This window comes from Bos grunniens, chromosome 17, assembly GCF_055505025.1.
Source record: "Bos grunniens cultivar Pamir isolate PY7600 chromosome 17, Bosgru_T2T1.0, whole genome shotgun sequence".
Taxonomy (NCBI): Eukaryota; Metazoa; Chordata; class Mammalia; order Artiodactyla; family Bovidae; genus Bos; species Bos grunniens.
The window spans coordinates 44637026-44648526 of NC_141181.1; the positions used below are offsets into that span (position 1 = coordinate 44637026).

At 48.0% G+C, this 11501-nt stretch overlaps 2 pseudogenes across 1 annotated transcript; both read right to left on the reverse strand.

Annotated features, from left to right (window-relative positions):
• Positions 1–201: 201 nt before the first annotated feature.
• Positions 202–2047, reverse strand: LOC147355254 (branched-chain-amino-acid aminotransferase, cytosolic pseudogene; annotated as a pseudogene). The gene has a single exon (XR_015144390.1). The product of XR_015144390.1 is annotated as a branched-chain-amino-acid aminotransferase, cytosolic pseudogene (transcript).
• Positions 2048–3886: 1839 nt separating this feature from the next.
• Positions 3887–7597, reverse strand: LOC147355255 (zinc finger protein 384-like; annotated as a pseudogene).
• Positions 7598–11501: the final 3904 nt, after the last annotated feature.

An 11501-nucleotide genomic window follows, 5' to 3' on the forward strand; every position in this document is an offset into this window, starting at 1 on the left:
CAGTCCATGGAAATTAAAGACAACATGAGGTAAATATAGACAAAGTCAGAATCAATCACAAATTCTAGTAAAGAGGTTTCATAATATAGAAACAAAGAAGGTACACTTCTATAGAAGCTAAATGTTCATTCATTCCTTACTATGGGCCAGGCTGGGGGATGCAAAGATCTATAAGGCACAAGACCCTCAGTCCTGTAGTGAAGCCTGCCCACGAATTAAACACAATCTGGAGACAGCAGGGGTGGTCTTGTTGATGTACCAATGGAGCCTGGTGCAGACTGTGATATCAGGAAGGAGGAGAGATTCTCCCTAAGAGGACTTAGGGGACCTGGAAGAAATGTAAGGGAAAGAAATCCAGTTTCTCTAAGTCTTGATTTATAAACAACAACAACAACACACTTTTCTGAGAATGGAGATGTGGCCCGGGAAATGGTACCTATGAAATGTACTCAGATTAGCTTTCAAACACAAAGACACTCATTGGTTGAGAAGCAGAACATAACTTATGCTAAAGAATAAACATTAAAAAAAAAAAAATTTGAGTGAAGCCCTAAGGGAGGCACTAAGATTATGGAGGAAAATTCTACAATTATATGGCTTCCATAATCAACTCTCTAGAGAAGGTAAGGAAAACTTCTAGGAGCAAGTTTAGAAAAGATCATTGGACAGTTGTGATTTGTCTTCTCTGGCATGAGGAAACAATCACCCTGGTAACGCAGATAATATGAACAACAGCACAACTAAAATCAGGTAGCCAAAGACATTTCCCATAATTCAAATGCCACAGTCTGTCCCAAGTGCACACGTCCCGTTCTTGTCCATTCAGGCTACCGTGATTGTCCAGTCGCTCTCTTCTCTTCCGTACTGAATATCAGTCAGTTTTTCTAAGATGCGGCTTGCAAGCTTAGGACCATTCTCCATAGTTGGAATGTGTATAGTCTCATCCTTGTACAGTGTAGTCGAAACAGGGCAAACAACACAGGCGGTGCCTGAACCAAACATCTCCCTCACCCGGTTCTCCTCCACAGCTGTGGTCAAGTCATCCATGGTGAGGTATCTCTCTGATACCTTAAATTCACCCCACTGGTGTGCCAAGTCCAGGATGCTCTGCCTCGTCACTCCTGGAAGAATGATGCCATCTAGCGGAGGAGTTGCCAGTTCTTCTTCTCCATCTTCATTTATCCAATAAAGAAAAAGATTCATAGTTCCAACTTCAGTTATTTGATTATCTTCTCCATAGAGCCACAGAACCTGCTGACATGCATTTTCCACTGCTTCACATTGGGCAAAAAGAGATGAGCCATAATTCCCTCCCATCTTGCAGTCTCCGGTCCCACCTTTCCAGGCTCTTACATACTTCGGCCCACAGGGACACAGGATTAAAGCTTCCAGTGGAAAAATAAGGTCCCATTGGGCTCAAGATTACAAAGAGCAGGGCTTTAGTCGGCTTCTTGATTCCCAGAGAAGACTCAGTTCCAATGAACGTAGGACGGATATATAGACTCGCAGATGTTGAGTAGGGGACCCATTCCTCATCCAATTTCACGAGCTGCTGAATACACTCTAAAAGCTCTTTCTTGTCAAACGCCAGCAAAGTTGCCCTCATAGCAGATCGGTACATCCTATCCATGTTGAGGTTTGGCCAAAACAGACGAATTTTATTATCTACTCCCCGAAATGCCTTCAACCCTTCAAATAATTCCACAGCATAATGGAAAGCCGATGAACCCGGATGCAGTGGGAGGTTTTGAAGAGGTTTGATGCGTGGTTTCTCCCATCCAAGCTCCAAGGACCACTCCACTGTTAACATGTGATCTGTAAAAACCGTTCCAAAAACCGGAGTACTGGAGTCTGGTTTTTCCTTTAAAATGGTGGCTCGTGTGATTATTAGATCTTCAGCCTTGAAAGTCTCCACCGCCTCTTTGGATCCGCCTTCTCCGGTACCTTCTGCGGAGCATCCATTATTGCAGTCCTGAGGGACGAGGGCCGCGGCGGCGAGGGGCGGGCTGGCCATGGGGAGCCTTCCGGGGCGCGCGGCAGCGGAGAGCGGCGGCGACACGCTGCGCCCGGCGCCACAAGCTCAGTTTGTCTTTTAGTCACCACCATTTTGAACTCATTTTTCCTATACTAACTACCTGACAGTTCTTTTGACTTCAGCTAGCTTTGGGATGCTTCAGAGAGCTCCTGAGGCATCTCGGGGGGGGGGGGGGGGGGAATATATATATATATATAATTGACTATAATTTCTTGGTATGTTAAGTTGCACAGAAAGCATTGTCAAATGAATGATAAGCCTCCTCAGATTATACAATATGAACAAATGTTATTAATATACATACTAGAAATTGTTCAAAGTTCCTGAAATTTGTATATGTCCTGGTATAATGTTATAATTTTAGTTGTTATCTTAAAATTTTGCATGTCACAACTTGGATAAGCTTCTTTGCCAAGAAGAATTGTAATCAGATCTTAACCTTTGCCTTTTTAAGACTTTTATCATCCATAGGCAGCTAAGCTGATGCTTTGCAAAACTGCCATATCTTCAAAAAGAGTCACAGAGGACTTCATTGCCTGTCTAGTAAATAAGAATCCACTTACTAATGCAGGGTCATAGGTTTGATTCCTGGTTCAAGAAGATTCCACATGAGGTAGACCAACTAAGCCCATGTGTCCCAACTACTCAGCCCACACACCTAGAACCTGTGCTCTGCAACAAGAGAAGCCACCAGAACCAGAGAAAGCACAGCAATTAAAACCCAGTGCAGCCAAAAATAAATAAATAAGCAAATAAATTTTTAAAAAAGAAGAGTCATTGAAAGGATGTTTCTGATAACTTTTAAATCATACTGCTAAACTCGGCAAGATATTTTAAAAGTCTAATGGAAACTCTGATTTCATAACACTGTCCAAAAAAAAAAAAAAAACAACTAATTATATAGGACTAAGTAAGCTGATAAATATAGTTGAATTTTTTTTTTTTTTTTTTGCCTAAAATATTACTGGTTTTTAATCTGTGCTTATCAAGATTTGTTAACAAAACTCAGCCTCTGTTCACTGGTGCCGAATAGAAACAAGAGAGAGTTTTGGGTGAAGTAGAAAAAAGTAGCTTTTATTGCTTTGAGCCAGGCAAAGGGGGCCACAACAGGCTAATGACCTCAAGACTGTGTCTTGGAGGGGCTACTGAGGAGTTTTATAGTGTTCACAGAGCAGGGCATAAGCAACCCATGTTCAATTCTCCATTTGGTTGGCATCAAGGTAAAGTTTGAAGCATCATCAACCTTCGGGTTTCAACCTGTCTAGGTTTACAGTGTTGCAGTCAGGAGAGAGTCTGCTTCCTGTAAAAACAACTTGGGCATGTGTGTCAGGCCTTTATCTGTATCTTTTAGGAAACTTGGAGTCCAGTAATTCTTCTATGTGGCCGAATTATAGTCTATATTGTTACCAATTCCACACCTCAACAGCTATTCTTTGTTTCCACATCTTCACATTCCCCACTTGTTAACTCTTGAATCAGCCTTAACCTCAAAAAAACAAGAAAACGGGGCTTATACATGGTTTCACTCCTCCCGGACAGGGAAGACTGCTGCCCTGTCCTGCCTGCCTTCTACCACATGTGGTGGGGTGTCGCTCCAGGGCTTCACTTCACATATGTAAGATCCCCCATCCATTAAACCACTGATGTCTCTGTGTCCATCTCTGACTCCAGGCTTTTTCTCTTGTCTTGAGGCTGGGCAAGCACAGGGCATGCAGGCCTGCAGGTGCAGCCCAACAATTTGTTTACCAAACATTTGCTTTTCCATCTGTGTGTGAATTGCCTTCCTCCCCTTTGAGGTCCCAAACCACCATCCCCCACACCTCCTCTTTTGTCTTTAGCTGAAGGTGATGTTTAACGGGAAGGTCTGAGCCACCACTGTAGCTGCCACCGCTGCACCTGCTGCTGGAGATCAGGAGAGCTGTGTTGTGCTTGTGTTCCATCAAGCACGTTTCCAACACACAGGGTGCAGACAGCGTACCTCGGGCTACTTCACTGCGTGTGGACAGGTGCCCCTCCAGTGAGGTTGCAACTGTGTACACCTGCTGACAGTTGTGGCACCTGTGGGTTTCTCTCTACAGGATGGAGTTGTGTGAGGCTTTCCCACAGCCTGGGTGTGCACATTTGTACGGCTTGTCCCTGGTGTGGATTTGGGTATGCTGCTGGAGGTGAGAGCGCTGGCAGAAGGATTTCCCACTGAAATTACAACTGTAGGGCTTAGCACCTGAGTGGATACAGGTGTGCTGGGCTGGGTGGGAGCTATTGGCAAAGGTCTTGGGACAGGGTGGGCACTTGTGGGGGTTGGCCCCAGTGAGTGACTTGGAGTGGATCTGCATCTCTGACCTGAGTAGAAAGTCAGGGAGCACATCCAGCACCTGAAGGTCTTGCTGTCTTTCTGATGACCATCCTCATCCTTAGGGGAAAAGACATACGGGTCATTCATCTTAGGCAGCCCTGATTCCAGCGCCTGGTTCTTCTTTCAGCCCCAGAGGCAGCCACAGTGCCAGCTCCACCACCACCTCCTTCCTCTGCTGGGGTCAACGCTACCTTCTTAGTGACGTCAGGGACTACCTGCAGGGCTTGTGAGCTGGGGGAAGAGCTAAGACAGTCATGAGAGCTAAATGGGGAAGGTCTGAGCCGATGAGGCTGTGGTCACAAGGGAGCCTGAGAGGGATGTGATAACCAAACCAGGATGCTTGATTGACTCACTTCTCTTTTCCACCTCTGAGAACAGGAGACTCCAGCGGTCATCAGATCTGTTGATGGCACAGGGAACACCATAATGTTCTGTGTAATGGACACTTGGCTGGTCTGTCTTGGATTCTGTGTCCATGCTGATGTCCAAGAGCAGGGACACCAAGGCAGGCACTGTCAGCAAGGTGGGGTAAGGGAGCAGAGCCAGCCCACAAGCCTTCTCTGGCAACAGCTGATCCTTCATCTTGTTAATGAAAATCATGTTCTCAGTCTGTCCTGAGGCCCATGCCAGGCCCCCCAGGCTTCACAGCTGCCACAGCAGCAGTAGCCACAGTCACCAAACTAACAGTCCCCTGGGGCAGTCTTGAAAGGTGGGGATGTGGGGACAGAAACTCCAACCCTCCATCCCAGCGTCCCTTTGACCTAAACCCCTATAAGACAGTGGAGCACCATAAGGACATCTGCCTCACTGTCACCTGCAGCCCCACCCTGGTGGTGTACCTGGCGAGCTTATAGAGACCTGTGCTGCTGTCCACTAGGAAGAAGGGGAGGAAGTCCTGGTCCCTTCTTTCCCCAACTCCTCTTAGTGGGAAAAGTCCTCTTCTTCTTGACAGACCATGGCTCCATCTCCCTGGGCACATCTCCGCAGGCACAGCCTTGGTTGACAGAATACCATCCTTCTTCCCAACTCCTCTTTGGAAGGAACGTCAGCCCTCCTGATGGGCAGAGTTCTGAGCTGGTGGTGTAATCGAGGAGCCTCCCCACCTAAGCAAAGGTTTTAAAATTGTAGGCTGGTGCTCAGGGAAGGTGTTCGCTAATGACCTCACCGAGACATTTCCAGCATGGGCACTAGCTCTCTCCTTACCCTCATAAAGCTCCAAACTCAGGCTGAGAAAGGACTAAAGGCTGGTCCTCCCAGATGTCAGATAAGAGGGACCCCTAAATGCAAGCAGCCTCCTGTTCTATTCTTGCTGGCAAAAGAATAGAGGTTCCTCCAGTACCCCCATCCCTGGGAGCGGTTGTCCTCCCCTCATGATCTCACTTAACTTCCTACCTAATGCTGGAAGGAGATGGGGAGTCAGATGCCCTTTATCTGTAAAGGGGCAAGGCCTTAGACGTGATTGCCAAGGGGCAGGAGATCCCCAAAATGGTCAAGGGGGCTTAGAAGTGTGGGTTATGGTTTTCCTTGGAGCTTCTCACCTTCTCTGCCAGCTGAGGCCCTGTACTCTATCTCCCCATTCCCAGTCCAAGGAGCTGTGGATTCTTTGTGAAACCACACAAGAGGGGCTGAAGAAAAGGGGGAGTTTAGGGGAAATGCGATGACTGGACTTACCTTCCTAAGACCCATAGTCAGTTTCCAGACACAGATTTATATATAAAAATTGATATATGTATATATACCCATTCATATGGCCATCTTTGTTGTAACCATTTCTGTGTTTATAAGTGCATTATCTCTGAAAAAAAGAAAAGGTGAGGTTTTAGAGTATTTTGGAGAGTTACACAGTTTTCTTGGGTATATCTGTTATTAAACATTTATGTGACCTCCTGGTAATCTGTTTTCATATCAACTTAAATCTAAGACCAGCCAGAAGAGGTGGAGGGAAATTCCTTCCTCCACATCAGCCAAACTTCCAAATTCTTCCTTAGCTCTCTGATCTACAACTTCTTCTCCCACCACCAGAATCCCTGTGTCTCCCTCACCTCGGCTGCAGTCCCCCTTTAATCTCTGTTCTCAGAAGCAACCTTCCATGAAACCATGTCCCCTAAAACTGAGCTCCTGTGCCAAGTTCATGACTAACCTCTCTATCCAAAACTTCACCCACTTTCTTGTCCCCTCTGACCTCAACCCTGTGCCCACTGAACACTCACCCCAGGGTCATAGTGCTGTTGCAGGTTTCATCATTAACATACAAAGTCAGGTTGTTTCTCCAGAGCAAGGTGAGCTCACCTACACCCGAGCCGTGGACCACTTGGCCAGAGGATTGCAAACCCAGAGATATTCTGACCTTCAAAACTATGATTAAGAAATATCACAAGATAACAATGAACTCCAACCTCTTCATCTCCTCTCTGCTAGCTGTTTTGCCTCTGATGACACAGAAACCGGTGAAACACACAAACATTAAAAATGGCAATTATGAGGGCTGTTTCCTCTAAGACCATCTGGGTCTGCTTTTCCTTCCTGCGTGCATTCTCTCCCTTTCCTAACTAGGAACTACACATGTCTGCTCTTTGGAACTCAGGAAAGGCCAAGGAGAATAAACCTTTCTCTACAAACAAGAAATGGGGGACATAGAGGGTCTTTTGTACCTGGGAGGGCCCTGCAGAGTCCTGTTTGGTTTCAACCTCCCCTCCCCTTTTCTTTGATCTTTCTCAGTCCTGAGGGGAGCACAGATGGGACAAGAAAGGGAAGAAGAAAGGATAGAAAGCGGGGTCATAAACTCAGCAGGGGAACTCAGTTTAGGGGGACTCGATTCAGAAGCTTGATTTAATGACCGCCTTCCTACCATGACTCCAGGGCTGAGCCAGGGGCAGGAGGGACAGCAGAATATTGCTTTCTCCCCAAAACTATCAACTTTCTGGAGACTCTTAGACACATGATTCCCAGAGAACAGATACTACAGGAAGGAGGGAGACGACTACTTTGTGATTTGAATATCAGAGCTAGGAAACTCAGAAAAGAGAGTGGTCAGGATTAACAGGAGCAGTCAGGAAAGGCTTCAACACACAGTGGGAACCCTGACAAAGGACCTCACCCAGGTCCCCGAAGTTAACATCAACAGTGATAAGTGTCTTGAGGGCCTGCTCCCTTGACATAAAGTGGTGAGGAAGCTCTTGACCTCTGTGATCTGTTTCCACAAAACCCATGACCCGTCTAATCATGAGAGAAACTCCAAGTAAATCCCAGTACGGGACAGCCTCAAAGGACCTGCCCAGTCCTCCTCCACAGGGTCATGGGCATTGAAACAAAGGGAGTGTCGAAAACTGTACAAGCCCAGAAAAGCCTGAACAGACATGATGACCACATGTCATGTGGTGCCCTGGATGGGATCCTGGAACATAAAAAGGCAGAAGGAAGGGAACTTGAATAAAATATGGATTGCAGTTCAAAATAATGTATCAGTATGTGCTCATCAATTGTGACAATTCTGTAGAAAACCAGAAAGAGAAGAAAAATTAAAGTCAAATAAGAGAAATCCATTGCTTCAAATTGGAAACCTAGATGATAATGATGATTTACTCATAAAAACGATGATTTCCTGGTAAACACACACATTAACAAAGTAGACCTAAAAAAGGACAATGTAAACAGACCACAGGAGTGAAGCGACCAAGCACACATCACAAACAGATCAATTAGTACAGAAAAGCTTGGGACGGTGCTTAGACATCTTCCACTGGAAAAGACCCCGGACCACGTGGGTTCACAGTTAATAGCTGAGTGTTAAGTGACCTTGAACAAATTCTGATTGCAATAACAAAGCTTGGTATGCTTACATATTTCATTTAGTGTAGGATGTCCATGTTTACAGAAGAAACTCACTTTATGTAGTATTACAAATATACTGCCTATTAAACTGTGACTTTCACAACAAAAAGGACAAGTTGTTAATGAGTTTACTTCCATTAAAACCAGAAAAAAAATTTAATATATTCTCATTTTGGTGTAAAACCCACATTTAAACTTAAATAATATAGTGAGTTTTAACACACACTTTTCAGTGTGTCAACTTTTTTCCAACAGCATCAACATAAGAATACTCTTTCGAGCAAGAACACAGGGGCACTGGCTCTCAGGTGGCTGTGGGACTGGCCTGTCCCTGTGTGCACGCACAGCTCTGTAGGAGGACCCCTGTGACGGCTTCTGTAAGAAGCACCACTCTGCACCCTGAGGAAGAACACCTTAACCAGGGATGCTTTTGTAAAATACTGTTGACCCTTGAAAACATAGGTTGGAACTGCTCGGATCCACTCACGTGTGGATTTTTTCCAATAGGAAATAGTGCAGAACTACACAATGCTGGGAAAGATTGAGGGCAGGAGGAGAAGGGGATGACAGAGGATGAGATGGTTGGATGACATCACCGACTCAATGGACATAGGTTTGGGTGGACTCCGAGAGTTGGTGATGGACAGGGAAGCCTGGCGTGCTGCAGTTCGTGGGGTAGCAAAGAGTCAGACACGACTGAGTAACTGACCTGATACTGATACACAATGCAAGTTGGTTGGATCTGCCAAGGCGAAACCAGGAGCAGGAGGGCGACCGTAAGTCATTACTCCCTTACGACCACAGAGGGTGGTTGCCCAATCCCCTGACTCAAGGGTCGCCTGTGGTCCTGCTGAAATTCTAGTGAGAAGGTAAAGAGAAGCCTGGGGCAAAACCCAAGGATGAAGGTCCAATGCCCACATCCGATACCACGTGTCCCACAGGAGCCACACCCGCAATCTGCCCTCCCGCCTGTGTCCCTGAGCTTGGGTTGGGACAGCACGGCTGTCGGAGGGTGGCATCCTGCTCAGGTGATGACACAGAGGTGCCCTGGGGCCCATGTATGGGGGGCGTGGCTCACCACAACCACAGCCACGAAGCTTTGGGTGACTTCTCACTTGGGCACCACCAAGGTCCAAGCAAGCTTCCCTCGTGGCTCAGACAGTAAAAGCATCTGCTTGCAATGCCAGAGACCCGGGTTCAATCCCTGGGTAGGGAAGATCCTCTGGAGAAGGAAATGACAACCCACTCCAGTACTCGTGCCTGGAAAATTCCATGGATGGAGGAACCTCTTAGGCTACAGTCCATGGAGTCGCAAAGAGTCAGACGTGACTGAGAGACTTCACTTTCACTTTTCAAGGTCCAAACATGTGAGTCCAATGAACACCATCACTGGCCACACAGGACAGGCTTCCCAGTGGTCTAACCCCGAGGGGCCCAGATTCACTTGAAGCCCCGCCTATGCACACACTGACCTGGGACTCCCCAGGGGTGGCTCCAAGGAGTGGCTCCATGCTAGTGTTTTTACACTGGGTTAGAGTTGATGGTGTCTGCACCTCACTTCCATCCACACCCTCCACTCTCTGGATATGAAGGACACAGTCTGGGCCCTCTGGCCCCACCAACATGGATACAGCTCTGCTGATGCTCCCACCACACCCCAGGGCTCCACAGGCTGTACATGGGGGGGCCGCCTGTCTCAGACAGAAGGAAGGGCTTTCCCCTCCTTTCCCCTTGGGGGGCTAGAGCTGCAAGTGCTTTCTGTCCAGGTCATAGGGTCCCTGAAGACCCTGGAGAGGTGCCCTCTGGCTCAGCACCTTTAATACTTCAGCACCTCCAACCCCAGAACAGTCTCCTCCCAGCCCTCACTGGGCAGAGGATTCCAGCCCCAGACCTAAGTCCTGCAGCCAGGAGGGGTGGGGTCTTCTGCCTGGAGTCCCCAGTAAGCCTGATGGGGTTGCTCCAGGAAGGGCCATGGCATCTGGGGCCAGCAGAGAGAGGGAGGTCGCTGGCAGAGACAAGAACACTGTTACAGGTTGAATGATGAACCCCAGAAATTCATGTGTTGAAGTCCTAACCCCCAGTACCTATGACTATGACATTATGTGGAAATGAGTCAAGATGAAATCATTCAAGTTGGCCCTAACCCTAGGGGTACTGGTGTAAAAAGGACATGAATGTGTATGAATTTGGACACACATACACACAGGGAAAATGCCTTGTGAGGGCTGGAGCTATGCTGTCCTAAGACAAGAACTCCAAGAAGCTGAGAGCCCTGAATCAGATCCTCCCCTGGTGCTCTCAGGCCTTGCCCACACCTAGATTGACATCCAGCCTCCAGGACCATGAGATCAAAAATTCCTGTTGTTCTAAGTCACCCAAATTGTGGAACTTTGGGGGTTTTGTTTGTTTTGGCTGCATCACATGGCTTGTGGGATCTTAGTTCTCCACCCAGGGACTGAACTTGCATCCTAGGCAGTGAGAGCTCGGAGTCCTACCCACTGCACCACCAGGGAAGTAATTCCTTGCAGTACTTTGTTACAGCAGCCCTAAGGGATGGACACCAGCACCCTCTGCTCTGTTCCTTTCTCTCCAGACCAGGGTGGGTGGTAGGAGAGGCAGACCCACTGCTGCGTGGGCCCTCTGGCCCTGACTGGCTGGGAGCTCTGGAAACAGCTCTCTGCTTCCAGGCGCCATGGGAGGATGAGGACAAAGAGGAACAGGGGTGGCACCCTGGAGCTTGACACTGCACCCTGCACCCAATTCCCGCACTCCTGGAGCTCTGAATGTCCAGGAGTAGCCAGCTCCACTCTTCACCTCCCTCCAGTCCTCTCCACCTGCCATCAGCAGTTTGGAACAGCCATGGTATCTTGATCTCAGTAGGGGAGACAGAGAGAGAGAACACTCCACCTGGGCACGGCCTCTCACTGGCGTCCATGGCCTTTTACAGACAGGCTGGCAGGACAGACTGTGGGGCCAACACTCCTCTTCTCAGAGGGGCCTGGATCAAGCCAGGAAGCAGGGAGAGAAGTGGTTGAGCAGGCAGCCTGATTGGCAGGACTCTGAGGGCAGAGCCCCATCCCCCCAGGTGCTGAGTGGAGGAGGGTAGGGGGAGGAGCCTCCTGCCTTCACCCACAGTTCTGACCCCACATAGGTGGCCCTCTGCAGGAGGTCCTGTCTGTCAAGGGTCAGCTCCAGACACTTTAGTCCATTTTCTCCAAAACAGACATGATGCAGCTGCCAAGTCAGGGCTCTAGGACTTTCAGGATAGAGCCCAGTGTCTGC